The 26,479-nt window shown below is 40.7% G+C and overlaps 1 protein-coding gene across 2 annotated transcripts in view; it reads right to left on the bottom strand.

Moving 5' to 3' along the window:
* The window catches only part of LOC117246789 (leucine zipper putative tumor suppressor 2 homolog), a 50,572-nt gene extending 27,442 nt beyond the window's left edge, over positions 1-23,130 (bottom strand). For both annotated transcript variants that reach the window (XM_033610761.2, XM_033610763.2), the window contains exon 1: positions 22,887-23,130. The gene's annotated coding sequence lies outside the window, so the exon portion shown is untranslated. The remainder of the gene's footprint in view (positions 1-22,886) is intronic.
* Positions 23,131-26,479: the final 3,349 nt, after the last annotated feature.

The raw sequence follows: 26,479 nt of genomic DNA, 5'->3' as shown, positions 1-26,479 counted from the left end.
CAGATATTGTTACTGCGATACGAGTTGCGATTTTAGTGGGAATGGTCATTTTGGCATTTAATTTTGATTTTTGATGTGGTGTGTGCCAAAAAAACATCTTCCTTACCATGTGGAATATGACTTTTAGGCCACACACAGTCTCTTGAGCACCACATTGTTTCATTTATAATATATTGTGAAACATTTTACCTTTATCAGTTGTCACTGTACCCTAAAGCAGTGGCTCCCAACTAACTGGTGGGTTGCTGTCCAAAAGTGGTTCGTGCTTGCAAATGTGTCAAGTTTGTCAAAAACACACTTAATTTTAAAACACAGTAACTTTCCAGCACAGAGCTTTTATTTTGAAGTATTTCTAAGTTTGATGTTTTCATACTTTCAGGAACAATGTTATTTATTTTTGGCGTGGATCAGGGATTTTTAAAAATAATTTCTATGGTTCCCAAGAGTTGAGATGCGCCTTAAAAACTGTCATTTGTCTTCTTCTATGGTGCAGTGGTCAGGAAAAAAAGTATAGTGCAGCAAAGGAGCACTACCACATAGAAAATAAACAGATTCAGACTTGCAGATTTGAAATGTTTGTACATTACAGGGTTTCTGTACAGACAGTGAAAAAAAGTGCAAATGCTTCAGTCCATGTTCGTCTGTGTAAATGAGGCATGCATGATGAGTCACTCTATGTGTGGGTTACTCTACATGTGAACCCAACACTCAGTCATCTTGGGCTTGATTAAACACACATGACGCCAATAGCCAGCAGGTCAAGTCATTACAAACACATCAGAACAATACACTCTATAGCATCTGAAATATTCTCATACACGTGATGGGACCCACTGGTAAAGAACGACGATAAGATGGTAGTAATTACTGAAAATGAAGCTGAGACAAAAAGCTTTAAAATAACACTGGTGCCACTTTGTAATGAAATATTGCATGCTGAGAATTTCTAAATAAAAATCTGGCACTTATAAGGTTGTTTATTTGATGCAGATCCAAGTTTTCTCAACAGTTTATTGTATTTAAAAACAAATTCAGAGGACTGTAAAGACTTTGGCAGAGGCATGCACACTCTAAATGCCTCCTAGTAATCTCTGTAATAACTACGCCTTATGCGTGGAATTGTTTTGTCTAAATAATAGGATAAAACAGCAGTATGTGAGTCAATAATTTAATAACACTAAGATAAATACCATCAGACTGTGGTGCACTGACTAGGAGCTGAAACACAGTGAGAGTGGAGTAGCAGCGAACTGGTTAATGTGCATCCTGTTTTATCAGCAGCATCAGGGATGTTTGCTAAAATTAACGTTACCAACTGCCTGCAGGGTTATTGCAACTGTATGGGCTTTACTTAAAGCTGAACAAGCCCTCAGCTCGCCCATCTGTGCCGAACATACTGTATTAATATGTTACAGACAGATGGAATTGCTGAGGAGACTGTGGCTTCCCACATGTAATGTAGCTCCATCCAGATGGCTTTAAGACGGTTCCTAACTGTAAATGTTGCTCTGAGATAGTGCCAAAATACAGTGTGAACTCTGAGCCCTGTAAAGTAATATCTGAACAGTTGTTTTAAATACAATCAAATTACAAATCATAAACTGGTGTTTAAGGGTGGGCTGCTCCCCTCACCTGCTTGTCCACATTAAAAAAAACACCAAACAGCAGAGGGAGACATACAGAGAGCACTGCATGACAACAGGGCAGATTACCATTTCATTACATTATTCATACGCTGAACGGGCACCTTCAAAGACAGATTTCAATACCACTAAACCTCACTATGACCTGCTAACTGACCCACAAATCAATCAACAATCAATGAAGTGGAGCAGTGAAGATGAGAAGTTACTTGTTCTTCTCCATCAGAGGGCAAAGACGTTTCATCAAGAACAAATTTGTACGAGTGAAGCCCTTTCAGAAAGTTCCTTTGAAGGAGACATGAACTGGTTTCATGAAAATTCAAAGCAGATAATGAACAGACAAACACCTGCAGTGGACGGAGACTTCTGTTTGAAATGGTGATAGATGAAACAGGTGACCACCAGTCAGTATAGAGAGGATTTTATGTCCGCATTAAGTGTTTCTATACAAATAGATGAATTGATTAAGCCTGGCCCACACTTAAAGATTTTCAAATCTTAACTAATGTTGAACATGTAAGAGACACCCCACACATAATGACATGTAATGTTAAATTCGAGAAGAATTCTGTCATTGTGGCGGCACCCATTTCAACATTACAACACTTTATATTTACTTCAGTTTCAAATAGTGAGTATTAAACATTTAATATTTGCGATTTGAAATGGTTGAGACTGAGGGGGATTTTCCATGTCAACAAGAGCAGAGATGCACTGGCTTCTCTGCACTGGCCAGGATGGACTTCCAAGCAGATCAGGGGGTATAAGAAACACTTTTTTTTTTAAAAGATATTTTTCTGGGCATTTTAGCCTTTAATTGACAGGACAGGTGAGTGTGAAAGGGGGAGAGAGAGAGAGAGAGAGGGAGTGACATGCAGCAAAGGGCCACGGGCTGGACTCGAAGCGGGGCCGCTGCGGCAACAGCCTTGTACATGGGGCGCCTGCTCTATCCACTGAAGGCCCGTTTCCACCGCAGGAACTTCGGGGTAATTTTACAGGGCTGGGGCTGTTGGTGCGTGTCTCCACCGCAGGAACCACCCCCGAAGAACAGAGTTTCAGAACTTTTACAGGGGCTAAACAAGTCCCTGCCTCGGAGTAGGTATTCAGAACGGCCCCGAAAAACTCCTGGGTGGGGCTTGGGGTTTACTTGGTGCTGATTGGATATACTCAAGGCGGGATGTGACGTCAACAGAAAGCGACAAAATAGCCGGCTTTTTTTTTTGATAATCGTCTTTCTTATGTCTGCCTTCTTCTTCTAACTTCTGTTTTGTACTTCTGCTTCTACTTCTTCTTCTTTGTTGTTCTTCTTCTTTGTTTGTTTCTTTGCCGCGTCGCCCCGGCCATCAAACCCATTTAGCTCTGCTTTCCAAAGCGCGGCCAAAATATCGCGAGAACAAGTAGCGATCTCATACCGTGCCTGAAATCTTGCGAGAACAAGCAGCAACAGCTGGAAGGCAGAACCGGACAGTAGCCTGAAAAGTTCATTCATTTATTTTATGAAAGATTTATAGAATAATGGCTGACTTTTTGCCAGACTTCGACTTTGTGGAGGAGGAATTTGATTTTGCAGAGAGAGAGAGAGGCGCAACAGGTAACGTTAGAGGACGAGAGAGGAGGAATGGCTGCTGCAAGGCTGCGTAGCTCTGGAGATTGGTGGTGTACCTGTGAATGCTGTGCCCCAGTGCCCACAGAAGAGGAATGCTTCTGTTGCAAGGAATGGGACCGGTTGCAGCCTTATTTTCAAGGTCTGGATGTGACCGAGGACGAGACACCTCCACCTGGAGTAGTATCCAGCTGGGCTTTATCTAGAGCTGGCGAGATATATTTCGGCCATGCTTTGGAAAGCAGAGCTAGATGGTAAACAAACATGGCAGCACACCGGTAAGGTAAGACAACACGTTTACATGTCGTTTTCTGTATGTTCTCTGACATTTATCCTAACGATATGAGGTGGTCTTTGTGGAAAAAAAGCTTGTTTAGTGGACTAACTTTGCACTTGAAGGTTGCCCGTTCACTGACGTTTTAACAGGTCTGACGCTACTATGCGCCCCGGCTGTATCTAGGCTAACGGCTAACATGCTAACTATTATTTTTATGTCACTAGTCGTTTGAAACAAATTTAGGACGATAGGAGACAGGTTGAAATAAACCGAAATTTCCCTTTAAGCCACCGACGCCCCAAGTAAGAAACACTCTTTTAATACACATCATACCACAGAAGGATCTGACAAGAAGATCTTTAGAACCATTAAAAAATTGGGGCTTTGCTGACGATTGTCAGGAGGAAAATTAAGCCCAAAATCAGCTTGATTCTCATGTAGTCTGTGCCCGGCTTTACTGATCATTTTACCTTCAATATCTTTGGACTGTGTATTTGGGAAAATAAATAAATACATAAATAAACAAACAAACTGATGCTGCATGGCCAAGATGGCATTCCAAAAACACCATAATGACCTGAACATGAATGATATTTTTACTGGAAATTACTTTTGAAAAAGAGTCTCCTGACATGAACTGCAGAAACAGACCGGGGACCAAATTATCTGTCAAGCAGCCAAGAACTGCTGCTGTCACAGATGATAAAAAACCCCTCAAAAAACCAGACTGAAAAATGCTAGCTCTTGGAAAAACAAAACAAAACAAAAAAACTTCTTACAGAGAGCCTATGTGTGAGTATGTGACTGACACAAAGTGGGACTGACAATATAATTTAATTAAAGTATTTCATGTTTTACTTTTATGTCTTATGGTCGAGGTTGTCTAATATTTGGGCCATTATGATAGATTTCTTTTCTGTGTGATTGCTTGATCTGGATCAAGCATACTACATTACTACTCAATCTATGAAAAGAATCAACATCCCAGCTTTATCCTTCTCTCCATTTCTATTTAGACTATCAAATAAAATCTGCCTCCTCCTGTCTGTCACCATCTTTCCTTCACCTTTTCACACCATTCACAAGCCTCTGAACACACAACAGTAAAGCCAATCAGTCGATGGCCTGTGAAAGCTCAGAGTGTCGACCTGAATAAAGGCCAAAGGAGAACAGAGGTAAGGTTTGTGCATCTGTGCAGTCCTCAAATTGCTCTGCATATCTACATAACATTTGGACATCTATATGGGTGTCCTGGAGGATATTCAGAGCAAAGACAGTTATTATCTCCTAAAACCTGACACTGGTGATAGACGGATGACAGATGAGAGAACACAGAACACAGATTTAGGTTTAATCTGTAGGCAGAGGGGTCAGCAATCTCCCAGCTGACCAAAGACGTAAAAGAAAAAGAGCCCTGGGAGACAGAGACGGTCGCCTGTTCAGTATCTCACCATGAAATGCAAGATTAAGCCTGTTCAGACAAAATAAGCAAATACACATAATCTAAATTTATTTCAACAGGCTTTTGCAACTATGAAATAAAAGTAACGATTACTTTAATTACCAAAATCAACATATAATGCATGGCATAGCTCAGGGGTCTTATGGTGACAACTGGAGGTTTCATAATACACAGAAAAAGTTCAAAAACAAGATATAAATACGCTCAAAGTGACTTCTGGTAACACTTAAAGCTGCGTCCCACCAGATGAGCACGGTTATATGCACACGCTTCATACAGTAACCCATTGTTCCTCATACACTGATTTATCTAACCTTGCTGAATTGCACAGTTGCACACAGCACATTCATTCAGACCCTCCTTTCCCACTCTCGTTCTGTTCATCACACCACAAATGAGACAAGAATTAGCTGCTAGCCACCCCATAGTCCCTCCACCTCGCTCCTCGCCACTGTGGACTGCTTCAGCGGTAGGAGAGCGGGCAGCAGCTTGGGAGACGGCCTTTGGGTTGGCGGCTGCAGCAGCTTGAATTTGGCCAGTGCAAACCCCCAGTGCCAGTGTGGCCAGTGGCTGCGCTCAGGAAGCAACAGAAAGTTCGCTGGTCCAGTGGGGAGGCGCGGCTGGAGCTGGAGTTTGCACTGGCTGGATTCAGGTTGCTGTGGACACTGAATGGGGATACGTCTCTGGAGCTGCTGCCCGCTCTCCTCGCAGTGAAGTGGTCTGTATGACACGCTATGCTGAGAGGCTCTAGCTAACGTTAGCTACATAAATGTGACTTAAAGCCGCAGCTATGAGCCCTTAGCTCCTGTTAGCAGAAGGCTAAACTATTAGCAACATTTTCTCTCAATTTCTGAAATGCTTTGCAGATACTGACGATTATTGTCAAACTGTCTTTTTGATCAGTCCACCCTCCTTTCTCTGGGTTGCTCTACAGTGTAGGTAGTTGTTGTCAATGCTGGAATAGCAACTTTGCCTGCAGGATTGTCTGCCACTGAATCAGGCTTTTGCCAAAAGGCATACACGCTTATGTGCAATTGTAGGGCAGCCAATAGGAATGCCCTCTCTCTGAAATGACCTGTGATTGGCCAGAGTCTCCCTTTACAGGCTAGGTTACCTAAAGCCTGAAAACAGAGCCATGAGGAGGTGCAGTAGTCTAGTTTTCTCTCAGGCAACTTGAATTACAATGTGCTCAAAGGATGTAATGGGATTTTTGCCCAATGAAGCCAAACTTAACCAGCCACCCCCAGCTTTAATGAGCATTTCCAATTACTTTTTGCTTTTTTAGATAAGAGATTTGGTCACCTGTGGCCGGCAGAAAAAAGCAGTAAACACAACAATGACCTATTATCATCCTATAAAGCTGATATGGTGAACTTGTTAGCAAACAGTTACCTAAGTTACCACTTATCCAGAAGACATGGCACAACACTAGCAATCATTTAGAGTCATGTTTGGGTCCAACTGACGAAAGCAAGTCCAATATTTACTCTTCTTTTAGCCCTGCTTTGAAACCCTATGGAAAACATAGCGGTGCAGAGACACCAGGATTTGCAAAGACAATAAAAAGGACAGCTGGAGATTTACAGTCTGATTACACTTACAAACATGTGATATTAGTTTGTGCGGCCTGTTTGAGAGTCATGGCATACAGTAAGTATTAAGCTGCACTGTGCAGTGGTCAGGAGGTTTCATTAAATAGGAAGGAAAGAAAGGAGGTACAGGAAATAAATTTAGATACCTATTGGGAAGGGCAGCGTAACAGAGAGGAAGAAATGAGGATAAATGAGGTTCAGCGTTTGCCAAGCTATCTCACACACACACACACACACACACACACACACACTGGACTATTAAAGTGGCGGCCCACTTCTTCCCTATCCAAACACTGCCACCCCACAGCACTTAGGTTTATTGTCCTAATGTTCAACCGTGTGCCAAAGGTTCCACACAAGTTAACAAACCCAATAAGAGATGGAGGAACCAACACACGCTGAACAAAGGCCGCTCAGAAAATAGGGAAGTGGTGCAGCATAAAGACATATTGTAGATACAGACGTGTTGACAGCACTGTACCCTGGATAACTGAGAAAATGATAAAGAAAGCACACCAGGCTATTAGGAACAACTAAAACATGCCTTTCATTTTCATTTTACAGCTGCTTGCATAACAGCATAATTGTAGAGGAAAAACAACGTATAGAGAAGACTGGACGTTCATACAGCTGTTTATTTTATAGGAGAAAATGGGCAGAGGGTGGGAAGGGAATCCACTGGGGAAACTGGCATGCCTGCCTTGTCTGGACAGCAAGAGATGGCCCACATGGAAAGCATCACATTCCATCTTGCAACAGCACAAAATCTCTGTGTTTTCACAAAGATCCTCATTTAGGATCATCCAGGCCAAACCTCAAACATCCTCCCACATTTTAGAAACCTACAGAGAGAAGACTCCATCTATTTCTAATGTGCTGCTGAGGATGAGGAGGAGACGAGGAAGGACCAGGGGTGCAGCTGTCAGTGAAGAGGTGGTGGGTTTTTTGGCTGGACTGCAGAGGCGAGGCCAGCCCAGCCCTATTAACGTGAAAGGCTGTGAGTGAGTGAGTGAGTGAGTGAGTGAGTTAACTGTGGTTGGATGGATAAACTGTGCATTGTTTGAATACTCAACATCGCTTGTCTTCTCCAAGTGCGCAGGCAGGACCGACAACTCTCCACGCTAATTTCTTCAGATCCACTTCCCCTCCGCCTGCATAAGCCCTTATGCAACACTGTGACGCAGCTACTGCCCAACCGTGCATCCCACCACCCACGGAGCTTCTGATCCACACCCTCGCTCTTCCCTGCCACCTTTCCACCTCTCAGTCAGCCTGCCTCCCACCACATGGCCAGCCTCTCCACTTAACAACCTCCACTTTAGGACTGCGTGTCTTCTATGTATTTATGCATGTCAGTGCCTGTGTTTAATGGAGAGTGTGTCTGTGTGCCGTCCATCTCGTGGCCTCTCAGCAGGAGATTATAACCAGGGCAGAAATCACACCGAGCGCGAGGAGAAATGTATTTAAAAATACCCAAAACAACCAGCCTCAGGGAGGGGTCGTCCCACTTACACACTGTACCTCTAACTGCAAGAAAACTAAATGAAAGCGAAAAGGATGGAGACAGTTACAGCAGTGTTTCAAGAGTGGTAAAAACTTTCTTTTCTGATATCCAAGCTTTTCAGAAACAACAAAGGACACATGGTGAAGTGTTACCCTTCAAACTGAAATTGAATTTTTTTAGAAAACCTGTCAAATAAAGAGTAATATGACCTTGTTAGGTGAGAGTGAAATGAAGGAAAATGTGGAGAAAACTAAAGTAGAGTTTGAAACAGAGAAGAGGGGAAGAGAGGTGGGTAGATGTCAAAGGTTTTTAAGAATGATTACAGATAACTTGGGTCTTATTTTCATAATTTGGGCTATCTATGATAGATCTGTACTCACCAAAGTCGAGGCAAGAAACGGATGATCAGAGGTTGTACACAAGCCAACAGTTTAGCCAGATTCTGCATACCACTTAACTTCAAGGTGGAATCTACGTAACATTTCAGAAACTGTGTAAGCATAACGACAAAAAATTGGAGGTAGATGTTCAAAGATTTATCGTCACTGACTCACTGACTACAATACTGATTCCTACTGACTTCAGTTTAGTGGTACGTACAGGATGTTGCTGGTTAAGGCCCCGATCAGACAAAGCATACACCACACTGCCTTTTTGTTGAAGCTTGCCTCGATCAGACAGAGCACTTTTTGCTTTTTTATATTGTTGCTAGTGCAATCACTGAATCACCTGTCCTTAGCTTAATCGCTATTTTGCTGTGAGGTAAACTCACAGACCTGTCCCTTAAAAATCAGCATAAAAACTGAACAGGTGGAGGGCATATGGGGACAGGACACAGGGAAACAGATATCAGTGTTGCTATATGAGACCGTCAGAAAGAGGAGAACTCAGAGGAAGTACCACGAGCTCCCCCTGGATGAAGGGGACAGTTAAATAATCTGATGGGATTCGATGGGCCTGGTAAAATGTGAGAAAGTAGTTGGTTATAACTCATTTTAGATGTGTCTTGTAGCTTGCCTAGTTAGGCGATGATGAGTGAGCTAAAATTAACTAAACACTGTAGGCTACCAGATAAAATCAACATAAACCACCACACACTGAACTGAATTACTATGATTTTATTTAACGTGTTTCGCCCGTGGCTTATTCGGGTTTGCTCAACAGAATCACATGAGCACTCACAGGTGTGCTAAATATACATGGATCACGTGACTAATTATCGTAGTTATTTGACTTTTCTTTCACATTCTTCAAAAGATAATTTACAATTCATCCAAAGAGCAGAATAAATTTACACAAAATTACATGGATCAAAAAACAAAGCAAGATTCATAAAGAGTTACAAGGCTACCACTTGACTTGTCAAGAGTTGAAGTTTTCTCAAAAAATTGAAGATACCCCATGCTAAGCCGTGCCTCTCTCCTGGGTGCAGGACACATTACATGAAACAAAAAGGAAATTAAAGCTCCAGCACACACCAGATTACAAAAGTTGACGCATACTGGCAGCTAACATTAAAAACAAATACAGAGCGAACTACGCTGCAGGCTGCTAAAAGTGCTCTGTCTGATTGGGGCCTGAAGCTACCACAAAACTAGGCCTACAAAATCAAAGTTTAAAAAGATCAATAGCTCAGCAGACATCTGGTGCAACAAAACACACATTATAGTACTTCTACAGCTTTTGTAACCAACTTTATATCTCAGCTGAAGTGAACATGGTGCTCTCAGTCACCAGTGTGACAGGAGCTGCTAAAAGCCTCCGATTCAGTCAGCACTAACAGTGATTCGGTATTCTCAGTTCAGTTTGAAGATTCGCTGATAAAGATTAGGTGGTACATGTACTCAACATTTCTACAGCAAGTACAGTGAGTCAAAGCTGAAGCAAGGATTCGGTATATAAACTGTGATGGTACAGACAATCAGACATTCGGGGTATTTATTTTTACGGTTTGCTTGTGTTTCATCTTCCAAATAAGTCTAGTTGACCTGGAGGTTTGTTTAAAACCTGTATGAAACCTCCAATTTCTTATCAAAACTGATATTAATTTTAGCCAAAACTATAAAAATAAGACTTAGGTTGTAATAAACTGGACTTGCTACAGATGGTTAGGAAGCAGAGATGTGTTTTTTATTTGGTTGGGGACATTTTTTTAATCTGATACAGAACTTAATCTCAAACTGCTGACCTGTTTGTCTGTTTTTTTTTATTGCTGTGTTTTCTCATGTTCCTGACCACAGTGTCTGAGAATGCCTGTGGGCTTCACCACAGCCAGAAGGTGCGAGATGGATTACAGCAGGATACCGGGCAGTTGACACAGCTGAGGAGTAAGTGAGTGGGAAAATGATGATGAGAGGAGAAAAAGAGTGTGAGAGCCGCAAGGCAACATGTAATAAAAAAAGAGGAGAGAAGTAGGAGTCATGGAGGCTCCAGGCCTGTACATAAGCACATATGGGCCTCCCTGCAGCAGCTGTGAATATCATGATCACACTAACTACCTCCGCCAATCACAGCTGCTCATGGGAACGGGGCACATTGTTTTTCATGCTCTTTTTCACAAACGTAATCATCCACAAGTGACAACAGATGATGCAGCACACTACGCATACATGCTGTTTAAAATATTCTCCTACACAACTTGTCTCTGGGATCAAGGCCAAACATAGCACAATTGTGCCTCCGTCCTGCTCTGACTAAACATGACGTCTGTGCCCATGAAATCCGACTGAGCGGCAACCTTTAAGGCTGACAAATGAAATCAAAGCAGAAGTGCCAAAAACTGCAGTTCCCTGAATGGCCATTTCAGGCCGGCTCCGGAAGCAAGTCAAGCCCCATTAACACCCATGTTACAATGCCTGACTTCCAGCAGAAATAAACATGTTTACAGCCTGGTACAAAATATGGTTTAGGTCTCTAAAGCAACTTTCAACATTCATGACTGTTGTTCAGGGAGTGAAATTTAATATAAGTCACCTGTTTACATTTTATTAAGGCTTAAAGTTCCGCATATTTAAGAGCTTTAAGGACTGCTTGAGTGACGGGCTGTCTACAAGGCATCGCTACAGTCTATGAGTCAGATCCATCCCTTGCTCCTCAACAGCTCCACCCTCTCATCTAAATATGGTCACTTCTTGCTCCAAAAAACCCAGATGGCGATGGGCGAAACGGGAGTCCACAAACCAATGGGTGACTTCCATTATTTTATACAGTCCATGAATCTGACCAGTAACACTCTACCTCTCTTTCAGTCAAACAGAGAAATACTTTAGCTTTCTGAAGGCTTAACTTTAAGCTAAACAGTAACGTCAGCGTGCTAACATGCTCATAATGACAGCATCTCAGTTTGGGTTGTTAGCATGCTACCATTCGCTATAATAGGAGTCAAAACACAAATGTAGCTGAGTCTGACAATAGTTTTGCAGGTATTTGAGCTGAAACTAAAGAACTGGACAAATTGTTTTACCCAATGATGATGCTAGAGGTCAGGTGATGACCAAAGTTTTATCCAGGGGGTGCCCACTAGCTCACCTAGTAGAGCCGGTGCCCCGTGTACAAAGGAAGCTAAGTCCTAGCCGCAGCAGCCGAGGGTTTAATTCCAACTCTGGCCCTTTGCTGAACGTCATCCCCCCTCTCTCCCCCCAGTTCACACTCGACTTTCCTATCTAATAAAGGCAAAAATGCCAAAAAATAATCTTGACAGGGATATGAATGTCTGACCCAAATTTAACGGCAATCCATCCCAGAACTGTTGAGACACTTCACTCAAAAGAACAACTGTGAGCCTCACAGTGGCACTAGATGAAAAGTAGATCACTAGTATTTCCTATCGTCTGGGTACCTTGAATATCTCTACAAAATTTTATGTCAGTCCTCCTAATAGTTGAGATTTTTCAGTCTCAACCAAAGAGGTGCATCATCTAGCCAACAGAGCCATCCTGGAGCCATGCCACCACTAAACTGCTCAATAGAGGTCCAACCAGAAACTGATGCAGTCTGAGTGATTCAATGACTTCTGAGTCCACTTTTTCCCCTGGTCACAGAGTGACGTCGATGGCGGTGACTTTGCTGTGAAGGCAGCCGCTCCAGCCGCTCTGGTATCTTACGAAACTGTAAATCTAATCAGCACCGCGGCCGTTCATTCGGACCCATTCATAAAGTGGGTGAAGGTAAAGATACAGCAATGTGGTTTAATACTGAGGGAAAAAAGAGCACACGTTTGGGAGAGATTTAAAAAAAATAATGTGGGTAAAGTAGTGGAGCAGAGAGGAGGATTATTTTTTATTACAGCTGTAAGTGTTCAAGGGATGAACGCTGAATAAAAAACAGCACTGACTGCATTATTTCCACTTTTTCATCATGGCCAGATAGAAAACAACTTTCTAAATACAGTGTGTGGTGTGTTTAAGAGTCAAATTCAGCCAAGACAGGGCAAGTGGTTAAAACTGAAGTTTGATGCACCAAGTAACTGACAGTTATTCTGCTGACTGATAAAATGAAGTTAATTTTTGAAGACCACATAATCAATCTGAAAAGAAATAATAAACGAATCCACAATTGAGCTGAAACAACTGGACAACAAAATTATTCGTCAACTGTTTTGACAAGTCAAGTTGTTTTTTGGGTTGTTTTTTTTTTTTTTTTATATTTTTATGGGTATTTTTTGCCTTTAATTGATAGGATAGTGAAGTGTGAAAGGGGGAGAGAGAGAGGGAGAGACAGGCTGGAGTCGAACCCGGGCCGCTGCGGCAACAGCCTGCTCTACCACTAAGCCACCGACGCCACGTCAAGTTGTTTTTCAAACAAAAATGCCCAAACATTCTGTGGTTAGAGCCTCTCAAAAATGAAGATTTGAAGTTCTCTTTTGTCATTTATGATAGTAAACTGAATGGACTTCGGATTTTTGGTCAGTTATGATGGGCATGTGTCACTATTCTGGAACATTTTATAGAAAAAGGGAGTCATCGAGGAATTAATTTGGCACATTTATCCATACTGTAAATAATCAATAGTTGCAGTCCTAAATCAGAATTTGAAAAATATTAATTGGAGCCATAGCTGTATAATAATAACTGGATACCACACGCCAAAACGGCACTTATTCAGACCAATGGAACTGCTCCCCTCAGCATACACCAAGTTTTTAGCTTCCAGGTTTACTTCTACGATATGCGCCCACTGCAAATGCGCAGTAGTGTTTCTAAAAACTTAAAATAAAGAGTCATAGCAGAACTTGTTTGCAGTTTGAGGTGTCCTATCAACAGTTTTACAGACAACTCTTTAATAAAGGTGGCCTATGGTAAAAATGCTTTTTGGGACGCAGGAGTTTTTGGCTGCAATACCGCAAATGGCCACTAGGAAAAACTAGACTTGTTCTAGTTGGAAAATTACAGATATTACTTATAATATTGATGATAGCTCTGTTCTATTAAAGTGTCCAAGTGAGCCAGTATGTACAATACCAGGACCCTGAAACTGAAGCAATTAACTGGAGTCACTTATTTTATTTTTTGCATGTGTGCTTGAAATCAATTAGCACACAAGCTAAATCCAACTGTATTATTTAAATAGAGGGTGAAAACATAGAGTCGATGAAGAATCACATTAAAATGAACAAACATCAAAATATATGCACTGTGACACTGTACAGAATATGTTCCAGTTTCTTTACTGAGATGGTGAAAAGGTTATTGTGCAGGAAAACGATGACAGAAGTTTTGGTGGGCTCCATTAGAGTAACTTTTGACATAAGTTAGTCATTGAAGCAAAAAGACAGAAGAAGCACAAGACTGGACTGGCATTAAGGATACTAAAATATTTAAGGTACGGATGGTGGGTGTTTTGGTGCTATGGTCCATTTGCATTGAAATGGGGCCATTAGTCAAAGCTCCAGGAAAGGAGTTGACAAAATATGGCATTTTGGGAGGTAAAAGATTTTGAGAGATTAATGACCGCTGTGCTCTGTACCTGAAAATTAGGCCAAGGCAAAAATCCCATGAGGTCTGACCAGAGAGAATAAAGTGGGAGGTCTGTGTGTGTGTGTGCGCGCATCATACATATGTTCCTTAATCCTCTAAATACTCTCTATCTGATATAGAGATATAATATCAGATATTCATAATCACAGACGTCACCTGCTCGGGTCAGACACACACTCATTTTTTCATAATCACAGACGTCACCTGCTCGGGTCAGACACACACTCATTAGAAAGAAAGGGAAGAGAAAACAGGAGTCCTGACCCATTCCCAGACTCAGAGATTAGGGGTCTCTGAAACCTCGGCCCCCACCTCCCAGTGCCCTCAGACAGCTGTGCAGTCCAGCTGTGCACCAAACTCTGGAAAGGAATACCAAACCAACCTAGGAGAGGAGATAAGGTCACGAGCCACTGTCTGAGGTTAAAGGATGGGAAACAACTTCAAATGCAGATCACTGTTGGGACTAAAACTGCAAGACATTTCAATTAGGGCTCATTACTTGATTAATCATTTGGTATTAATCACAGTGTTTTTACAAGGAAATGCTCATCACAAGTTTGCAAAGCCCATGGTGGCATCTTTAAATGTCTTGTTTTTTCCAACAAACAATCTAAAAGCTCAAGATATTAAGCCAAAGATATTCAGTTCACCATCATATACATTTTTTAAAAAGAAAACATTCACATTTAAGAAGCTTGAAGCTGTGATTTGCTTGAAAATTACTCAGTGACTTGACTTATTGATTCAACTCTATATATCTATATATATCTCAATAATATATTGTGATACAAGGCTAGGTAGATAGAGAATGTTTGTTCTTATAGTGTACATAGAATAAAAGGTACTCTATGGAGAAATGTTTTGATGAGCAGGTCTCTGTGTTGTTTATGTCTCGTTCTCTACTATCATGTGGATGAGTGTGCCGACGTCACCTGTGAACTAAAAGAGGAGCTGCGTGATGTCCCTCGGCAAACGGAGACAAAGAAGACCGCTGGACGATGTAAACACGGTTGTAAAGAATGCTAGTTCCAAAAAAATATATATTTTAAATCAGCTTTGAAAATGACTTATGGACGAAAAAAGGCGATCAACACAAGATTTTGAGAAATAACTGCTGAGTGAGAAGAAATGCAGACAATTCCCTTTCACCCACCTCTTGTTTTTAATAATTTAGTTCATTTACACCAGTTTTCTTAACGTGGTTACAATGTGAGATTTAGAAGAAAGGTCAGGGTGAACTGATTAAACAACAAAACAGATTTAACAAAGCTTAAATCTATGAGTAGAGTTTATGATTTAGACTTTCGCAAGCTCTCTAAGTTCTTGCCCTTGATGTGCAATCACCAGCCAAGAGTCACAACATACTGACAAAATATTTTTCAGTCGCTATCAGACATCCTGAGTAGACCTGTGGATCCTGATCCACTGACTGCACTCTTTGACATTAAAGGTTCTGATCTTGTGTTAACCTCCAACATTAAATGTTCCAGTAAACTGGAAGCAAACACAGGCTCCTGCCCATTCTGCTCTCGTGACGGATGTGATGCACCACCTGCATTTGGATGAAAGTCTTATTAGGAGGATGTGAAAACAAAATCTACCAGATCTGGCAACCCTGTATAGACCACCTTAAGAACAATGCACTAACTCTTTCCCCTAACTAGCCAAGTATAAATGACACAAAAGATGGTCAGTCTGACATCCTTCTAAATCCTCCTTATGCAGATCTATTTGCTCCAAAGAAGAGGAGGAAGGAGTGACGGTTAAGGCCAACTGCGCTCACTATGTTTTGTCAACATACTGAATGTGTTGTGGATTCAGCATATTGCCTGGGCTTTATACAGTGTTGTGACACTACAGCAGATCTTTAACAACCAGCAGTCTGACAACCACACTGTGAAACCCTCCAAGCAGATACAAATCTATGCACAGCAAGTCTTCCTTTCGCAGAAGTAGGAGCTACACAAAAAATGTAAGTTTAACTAATGATGTAATCCTCCTCTTGTCATGTACAGACTAAACACAAATAAGCCTGACGCCTTCTTTGCCTCATAGCTCATTGTTTGATAATCCTCCTAGTGTCATTATTTTGGACTGTTTTAAACAGTGCGGTGTGGGAAACTGTGCAACATCACTAATTACAGCAAGCAACCAGCGACAGCAGAGTAAACTCAACACAATGGGACACTACAAAAACAAAGAAACCCACAAAACACTAAATCAGCATTTCATGTGACATGATGGGCCCTTGGGAAAACTAAAAACACAACAGAGTCCTCATGTTGCCTGACAGCAAAACACCTCCCACTATGTTCCCATTGTTATCATGTCTTCTAAAGTGTCCCTCTTTCTGTTTGTTCTTCAAGGAGACGGCTTTTGAAGCAGCAACACAATGAATGGAGGGACTTGACCTCCAGTTTAAACAGCTCAAGGGCAAAAATTCACAGCCGCAGCACGACAGAGAGGTATCACTTACAGAAAACACATTATCTATTATGAAACAGGGGCTTTCAGACTAATAAATACCCACACCTCCATCCCTGTCTCCCTAATTTCACAATGTCAAACAACAAGGTGTGTTCCTACAAATAGATGATTAAAAATTAAACTGTGCACCTGAGGACATACACCCACATGTCATGAGCACACAGTATACACACACTCAGGTATACTTAACCCTTTACGGTGGCCTAAATATCACAGGAAAAGGTGGCGCTGCTGCCTCAGAGGATCATTTGATGGCTTTAATCCTCAAGGCCAGAGTATTATGTACATATTTGCCACCTTGAATTACAAGCATGTATTTTCTATTTTACAACGGGGAGTGGTGCAAAGATACAAAGTTGTCTCATCTCTGCCAGCTCTGACATAAACAGGCTCAAAAGCAAAGCAGGTTATATGCTCATGAAGGAATGCAAAAGGGAATATATTAAAAGAGGAAGTGAGCAAAGAGCTGGTGGGAAAAGATGAAAGAGAGCTTGACATGTACATCAAAAGATAATTATAGTTTATCACTATTTGGGTCCTGTTGTCATAGTTTTGCAATCATATATATGTTAGCTATGATAGCATCATACATCAAGATGTAGGAATGCGGCAACATCACTAACAATAAGGTCCAGCGGGGCAAGGAAACAAGCTTTAAGAGATCAGACAGGTTGTAAACCAGCCAAAAATCTAGCCAGTTTATCTAAACCATTTGATTTGGCAGTAGACTTAAAGTAAGCACACCTGAAATGTTTAAACAATCTCTCATGGCACAGGTAAATTAAGTAGGTCAATGCTGAAGCAGGAAGTTGGTCTGTAAACTGTGATGGATGTTGACAAAGGACAGTTTCGATCATAATCTTTCTGTTCAGCTTTAGTTTTTCTTTCAAATAAAGTTAGTTAACCTGGGTGGGTGTTACAAACCTGCCTGATTGTCTGCCTGTTTGTTTATCTTGTCCCATTCAACTTCTTCTTAGCCATGTTGCCATTAACAGACTGGTCCCCAAACTACAAAAGATTATAATGGACCAGGATTATACTTTAAAGCCCGCAAAGAGAATCTTAACTACTAAAGATGACTTCAAGTTGTTAGGCGTTTACTTATTCTGTGATCAGATGATCTAATCTGACCTAAATCTGGAAACTGTTAAGATTACATTTCAGTTCTTTGGACTTCTTTCTTTAAACTGTTGTTTTAAGTTCTCTATTTACGACTGAAGCATAAAGCAGTTTGGCATGTTTTGTCAAATTATCAAAAGGGTTAAAAAGAGGAGGTTTATGGAGGGGTGAAGTTCCTCCTCTACCGGTGTCCCCCATGGGACGGAATAGTCAACTACAAGAGACAAATAATTGTTTGATCCTGTTCAAATTGTGCCATGAATTACACATGTTTGTCAATTTCAAGGATAATTTTTCAAGTCAAGAACGTTGCAGTCTGTTATAGAACCATTTTGTTCTGTGTGCACCAGCTAGCTAGGTAATTTAATGTTCCCCACTCAAGTGTAATGTCATTTCACTTGATGTATTTTATCCAGCGACTCCTGATCTTCCTGGGGGAAGATCCCCAGAAGGAGCTGGAAAGCGTTGCTGGGGAGAGGGACGCCTGGAATACTTAGCTCAGCATGCTGCCCCCATGGCCCGACTTCAGATAAGCACTTGAAAATGGATGGACTCCTGATCTTTTCATCAGCGTGGAAGTGAAAGAACAAGCAAGACCTGTTGCTTGTTTGAGCTAAACACACAGACATCGTAAAGCTAGAGATAAAGTTATGACATCACCTACACGACTTTTGCAGTCATTCTAATTACGTGTTTTCACAGTCTCATACTTCAACAGTTTTACAACAAATTATGGCTTTCTTGACATGACTTCTTCTTTTAATTTGATTGATTGATCACATGTGTAATTCATGGCACAATTCAATCAAAAAAGTTAAGTATAATTTTGGTTTAAAAGAATATCGAGTCCAATTTTTTTTTTTTTTTTTTTAAGATATTTTTGGGGCATTTTTAGCCTTTAATGGATAGGACAGACAAGCCTGAATGGGGGAGGGGGAGAGAGAGAGAGAGAGAGAGGGAGTGACATGTAGCAAAGGGCCACAGGCTGGAGTCGAACCCGGGCTGCTGCGGCAACGGCCATGTACATGGGGCGCCTGCTCTATCCACTAAGCCACCGACGCCCCATATCGAGTCCAATTTAAGATTTGATGTAAATTGTTATTTTGTTAAATTGTCTCCTCCTCAAACAAACTACATGAGTTGTTTGACAAGAGGCCCAAATGGATGCTGATTTATTACTAATTAAAACGTAGCCCATAACTTAACTTTGAGATAAAATGCTGTGAAACTCTTTTAGTAAACATGCAGACTCATAATCCTGTCATGCAGAAGACCAGAACTCGAGAGCTCTACATGGATGCTAACACCATGACATGCTGATAAAGCTGTTCCTCTGAAGATGTTCGAGCTCGCCATGTGCTTCACTTGAAGCATTATCAATACAAATAAACTGTCAAGGCTCACAGTCGTCCTTTTCAAACTTGCTGAGGTAAGCATTTGACCTCTGTGTGCCTTTAGGCTGAAGAAAATTTGAATACAACATCCTGTGGAGTTGGGGATTGAGAGCTGGAGCTACTCTGCTGTTCAGTTTGTTTGCTCTTCTTTGTCATGTTATCATCTCGCTCCAAGTATGTGGCCTTTGTTTACAAATGAGGCAGCTGCTGCACAATAAATAGACGATGTGCTTTTTTTAGCCTCATTACATAAATGAGCACACTTGGGGATTTCTTTTTTGTATCAACACATTACAGAGCTGCTGTGCACATGTGCGCCATAAATCCCTCTTAATAGAAATCCAATTTACCAACAAGCAAACTTTTGTGAATTATATTCGTGTTTCTGCTGGTAAAACATAAAACTGTGGAGCTCTGGTCCCACAGTGCACCTGGCAACGCTATAATACCATGAAAAGTGCCTCTGTGTCGAGTAGCTGCAGACAGCGTCAGATGGGGAATGCCATTCATTTTAAGAATTCACATATGTTATTGCTGCGCCCCAAGGCAGGGCAGCCAATACTGGTGGACCACTTTCCCTTACATACCAGCTAGAAAAGAGACCCTGGATTGTTATGTGTTGTCACTGGGATGTAAAATCTGCCACACAGACAATGAGTGGGAGATCTTTTTTAAAGCTCTTGCAACCAAAAGATTTCTACATTCTGGTTCATGCTTGTCAACAGAGCTAAAATGTAAAACCTACTTTGGTATTTAGCATTTTTATCTCCTACAAAGTCAGCACCTCTATTCATTGGCTATGGAGCAGCAGACCTAGATTTCAAGTCCCAAATGATGCTTTAAGGATTTACATTGTGCTTTTCATTTCTCAGCAACACTGAACAAACTGTCCTAGACTGGAAAGAGAATATGCAAGTCTTACATCCATTTAAAGATCCAGTGCGTAGGATTTAGGGTGATATACTGACATAAATGGAATATAATAAGTATGTAAGAATAAGAATCATGTTTTCATTACCTTAGAATGAGCCATTATAGGGAGCATGTTCACATCCACAAAGACTGCTATGTTGCGCTGCCATATTTCTACAGTAGCCCATAACAGGCAAACCAAATACTGGCTCTAGATAGGGCTGTTTGCATTTCCACATTGGCCACCCAAGTTTGCAGCCCCTCTGTGACCAGTGTTGAAAAAAACACAGATTTTTTTAAACATGAAACTGCTTTATTCAGTGTTTTTTTCTGGTTTAGATCACCTGGGATCTCATTTATACAACAATACATAGGATCCATACTAAAAATGTGTGCCAACAAACAAAAGCCAGAAATAGTTCAATGGTGTTCATTATGTCTTCAGTTTCTGATAATGACTTTAGTTGTTCTTTTATCTCAGACATGTGTTAGGATGTTACATACCTTGACATGTTTTGGCAGAAACTTCCGCCTTCCTCAGAAGTGTCACTTGGTGGTGGTTGTTGTGATGCACCTTTATCAGCTGATCTGTCAATCAGCTGAAATAAGGAAGTGGGACGATGAACAGGGACGAGGGGGCATACATGTTCTCCCACACCTGGAGCAGCGTCCTGGAGAGGCGGCGGACGGACAGCAGGTGCCGTGATCAGTCACGCCTCTCTAATATCAGTTGATTGACAGATCAGCTGATAAAGGCGCGTCACAACCACCACTAAGTGATACTTCTGAGGAAGGCATCCTAACACATATCTGAGATAAAAGAACAACTATTTTGGAGAGAAGACGACTTTGCAGATAATTCCTGGTAAACGTCTTTAATGAATGGATCTTGTATTACCAGAGAAAAAAGGTGAGCACACATTAACAGATGCTGAGCTTGCAGCTGCCTGCAACATGCAGAACAGCATTAGATAAACACTGATTTGTAACATGAAAATGCTTTATTCTGTGTTTCTACCAGTTTAAATCACTTGATCCATTTGTTTCTAAGAGAGGAAGACCTCAGCGGATAATTCAGCTCATGGTAAAAACCTCCTGAACGTCTGGATCAGAATTAAGATGAGCACACAGCGGCCGTCTGCGACATGCTGAACAATGCAGGAGAAACACAAGCTATGTTTCCACCTAAAAGTGATTCGAATCATTGGGAAATGCGCATTAAAAGAAATACGAATCCTGTGTGTTTCCATTAAATGTACGGACTTTGGTGAAAACTACGAACTCGCGTGATTTTTCCGCAGAACCGGAAACAAAACAAGTCTTGCATTCTTCTTCTTCTTCTACATTTTCTGGCTGTTGGCAACCAGCTTGTAAATGCATTACCGCCTTCCCGACCCGGAGTGTGGATATCGCCATGGAGAGAGGTGCGCTACGTCAGACTTAATTCGAACATAACTGTTTCCATCCCCCATTTTGCAAATCAACATTTTTTCGAATCAACCAAAACCCGGCTAAAGTGAGCGTATTTTAGTTTGTGCGAATCAGGGGATTTTAATTCAAATTTTGGCGTTTCCATCATAATTTTCCGATGCGATACTTCTAGATGCGCATCTAAACAGGCTGATGGAAACTAGGGCTGCCATGATTAGTCGACTAATCGATGACTAATCGACTATTAAAATAATCTGTGACTATTTTAGTAGTCGACTAATCGGTTTGAGTCATTTTTCATAGAAAAGAACTATAAAAGTACCCCAAAATACTCTTACTGTAGCTTCTTACATTCAGATATTGGCAGCTTTACACATTCTCCCGTGACAGTGAACTAAAACCTTTTGGCATGAGTATGAAACAAGACATTAGATGACGTAATTTGGGGGTTTGGGCGAGACAGACCGACATTTTTCAACATTTTAACATATTTTTCGATGAAATGATTAGTCGACTAATCGAAGAAATAATCGACAGATTAGTCGACAATGAAACTAATTGTTAGTGGCAGCCCTAATGGAAACATGGCTACTGATTTCTAACATGAAACTGCCTTATTCAGTGTTTTTACTGGTTTTAATCACCTGGTCAGTTTGTTACAGGGAAGAAGAGACCACCGCAGACGATTCAACTAAGGGTAAAAACCTCCTGAACAATGAAAACTGAAAGAAACCTAACTGGAAGAAGTTTCAGCTGATTGCAATATGCAGTCCTCACCACTAGATGCCACTAAATCCCCTTATATCTTACACACTGTTCCTTTAAGTGTGGATACAAAGGAACAACTGTTTAAAGAAGTTAAATACTTCTGATAATGACAATGAAAGTAACTTACTTCTCAGACAGCAATAACGATCCATCGACTTAAAAACTAGGACAAAATGCAGAGCAGTGTCCAAGACTATATTTCTATGAAGATAAGACAGAAGCAGTAACTTTGTTTTGTGGAGCTGGATGCAGAGAGCATGATAAGGGAAACTGTTGATTTATGATCTGTAATGGAGCTGAAGCCTGAGCAGGAAATGAGTCTGTATTTACTGTAGGAGGCACTTTGTTATGTCTAAACCCAGCCAACCTGCCATGTCTGATGCACACTGATAACACGGAGACCAGGGAGGACCACAGAGACTTGAGGGGGGCTCCAGGTGGTATTTCATTGTAAAGGACCAAAAAGACTACACTTAATTTCCTGAGTAATTTTCAGATAGTGTGTGTTGTTAGCTAGAAGGGAACAACAGCAACCCCGGGTAATTAATTTAACCTTCACACACCTGTGCAGAGAGACTTTATACATTACTTTCAGGTGTCTGTAAACTTACAAAAACAACACACACATAGCTTATGTAGTTTTACAGCTACAACTATTCCCTTTAAACCTTATATTGTTCATATAATTTAATACAAATCCAGTAAAAAGCTTAACTTACCGTGTACAGTGGAGTGGACAGTCCGGGACAGCTGCTCTGCTCTTTACAAAGTCTGCTCAGAAAATCTGGATGCGACGTGTTCTTCGTCCTTTTTATGTCGTTTCATCCACAAACTCGTAACTTTACCGAAGTGTCTGTTCATATAACTACATGTTAAATGTCTTTCTTTCTCTCTGTGGCGTCTCTTCCTGCCGTGGAAAGCGCGTTTGTTGTTGTGAGGAGGTGCTGGACAGGCGGTGCTCGTGTGTAGAGAGCGGAGGCTAAGCTAGCATGGACAATAACGGCTACATCCGGTTGTGGATTTCAAAATAAGAGCGTAATATCCCCCCCCCCAAGTATATGAACAGGAGCATGAGCCAGTGGTTATCATCCTTTCTAGCCTGTAGTTGTTTAACTTGTAATTTTTCTTACTTAAATTTAGTACTTTTGTGGCCTGAGGCATTAAAAATAGCCAGGGTTTCACAAAATGAATAAATACATAAATACAAATGACATAACAGGAATGTGTGTTCCTCTCGTGATCTTTAAGATTTATCTCCCAAAATCCAACCTGGGTGTTTTTCTAAACACAGGAAATATCTATATAGTGAAAAACAATAAATCAAAATTCAGTTTTACCCTCCTGAGACCCTGTGTCCTTATATGGTACAATAACCATTTCATTTTGGCTAGAAAAAGATCATATTTTGGCTTAAAATACCCAGATTTGGGGCTCGATCACTGCTGGAAAAGCATGTCTTAATTAAAACACAACTGCTTTTCATGGTACTATTCCAGCTGGAAAAACAGCAACATCCCAGCACAAAACACCTTCGTTTGGTTCCTGAAAAGCCACTGGAAACACAGAGCAGGGTCACTACATGACATGCCATCCACCCACCATCACCTCCATCTCATGACAAAAGATGTCATACATATGAAACATGCAAGTGTCACGTATTCTGGGTCTGCTGGTGACTGAGCTGGGAAAACATTCCCAAAGATAAATTAACATGTCATGGCATACTTTTGACATACCAGTTAAATAAACTTTCTGCATGTAAAGCAGCAGCTAACAAGATGAGCATACATCGTTAAAGACAAACACACTTCTCTGTGTTTGCTCATTCACTTTGTGTGTCTTATCCTCCTCAGACCCTGTGTCTTCATATGAGGACATTTCATTTTGGGCTTACCTGAGCCTTATACTGCATTCTACTCAACTTAGACTTGTTGTCCTCGTTTGTGAACACTTTTATGTGCCATCTTGTGGAAGTAAGAGCACAACACACTACTCCACGTAAAGACAAGATGGCAGCCATCTCTGCTGCCGATCCCGACACAAAGGTGGACAAGGTCTGAAACCTGATCACATTTTATGATTAAAACTTATCACCAATTTTAGCAACAGTAACAACCTAAGACACAGATAATTAGGAAGTACTTATATGAGGACATTGGGACTTAATTATGGTCGACAGTGGTTAGTTTTTTATATTCAGTGGGTACTATTGATCCCAAATGGCGAGGAGAAGTTACAGTTATGGTTAATGGTAAATATAGTCTACACCGAGGCAATTCAGAATCGGAATTAGGATCAGAATAAGAATTAATAACAGGTAGGTTTTTTACTGCAAGTAATTTGCTTTGGTTTTTGGTGCATACATTAAACATACTATAAACCATTACGAGGCAGTAAAAATAAAGGCAAAGTACCGCAACACCCAAGAACACACACAATAAACAACATAAAAGAGACTTTAAAAAGTACTACAACATAACATAAATGTACAATATAGCTGTTTCAGAATAGGAGAGCTGTTCAATTTTGGGCAGGATGTGAAAAAATATTAATCAGGATGTGTGCAGAAGATCACAGTAGAGCAAATATGTGCAACGTGTAGAGATAATAGTCCAAGATGTATGTAAATGTAATGCACATGGACAGTGTCTATGTAAGCAACCAACTAGCTTTGGGTCTTTATACTGAGAAGTGACTCTGATATTAAGCTATGTTAACTACACACATAAGACTCAATGACATAACATACAAATCAACATCTGGGGATCCAAGTGTGTGACATACACACAGAAATGACTCTTCATGCAAAATGGCATGCTTTTATTTTGAAAGCCAACATTGCCAGCTTGTCGTGTGTGTGAGTTGCTTGACTCACCTGGACTACTCCATCTCTCTCTCTCTCTCTCTCTCTCTCTCTCTCTCACACACACACACACACACACACACACACACACACACACACTGCAAAGACAAGTCATAGCACACTTTTTGCATAATCTGTCCAAGGACACTCTGAGCGCAGTAACATCTGTTATAATTAAATGATAAACATAAAAAACCCTATGCAAACATTTCATATAATATTTCATGATGCATATGTTAGAGGCAGTGATACCACCAGCATGAAGAACACTTGAGCACTGTTAGACACATTATGATATTTGAGCAGCCTCTGATAATGTCCAGATAAACACACTGAACCAGTGTGGTTGGGTTGTAAACGGATTATGGTACAGATGCCTGCAGTACAGTGGTTTATGGTGGAGATAAAGTACCCTAGATTCACAGCCTGTTCCAGCATAACCAGTTCTTTGCTCTGCATTCTCAATATGTAGAATGAGGTCATACCTGACTAACCTCAACCCTCTCAGGTGAGCCTTTCTGCTCCAGAGGAGTAAAACAAGGCTATACATAGTCCCATTGAGGGGTTTGAATCTGTGGTGGTGAATGTCACCATAAGAACCATGTGAAAAATAATTAAAATTCCCTGTTTGTTCTGCATTTTTGGAGCTAAACTCTGACTGCCCCATAAACCATATACTTCTTGAGCATTCTTGCTACTGCATAATTAACATTAATTCAATCACGTTTTTTAAATTTTAAGTGCAAAGACACTATAAAGCAACATGCTAGCGGCCCTTTAAGGCTGAATATAAGCATGTTTCTACTTTTCCAGGTATTTGATCCCAAATTAATGGATATATTACATGCAGTGGGGGCATCAAACTTATTGCAATCAATCCTCTCAGACCATGAATGTGTGTTGCACATTTTATGGCAATCCATTCAGTGGTTGTTGAGATATTTTGGTCTGGACTGAGGCTGCTAGCATGGCAAAAATCAGCCAATTAAAAGCACAAAAAACCTAGTAAAATAAAGGATGTGACTATAAAACAGAATATAATAGTACGGAAGCATATTGCATTCACTTGACAAAAAAAAAATCTGTTTTATTGAGTATTTTTTTCTGTTTTTCGGAGTAATTTTTTTATTTTTCTGTTTTTTGGTGTAATTTTTGTTCTGTTTTTCGTGGTAATTTTGTTTCTGTTTTTTGTGGTATTTTTTTATTTTTCTGTTTTTCGATTTAATTTTTTCTGTTTTTCCTGGTATTTTTTTTTTTTTTTTTTTTCGGGGTAATTTTTTTCTGTTTTTCTGAGTATTTTTTTCTGAGTTAAGAGAGCAATAGAACAACAGACGCTTTCATTCCTTTCTTGAGAGATCGATATAATGGAAGCAAACATGACCCGCTTGTTTAGTTTAATCCAGTTTTACTTTGTTTTGGGTTTGAGACACTGGGAGATACTCGTCTTTA

Source organism: Epinephelus lanceolatus, chromosome 21, assembly GCF_041903045.1.
Source record: "Epinephelus lanceolatus isolate andai-2023 chromosome 21, ASM4190304v1, whole genome shotgun sequence".
In the NCBI taxonomy this organism is placed as follows: domain Eukaryota; kingdom Metazoa; phylum Chordata; class Actinopteri; order Perciformes; family Serranidae; genus Epinephelus; species Epinephelus lanceolatus.
Note: the sequence above shows the minus strand (reverse complement) of the source record. Positions and strands in the feature narration are given on the sequence as shown.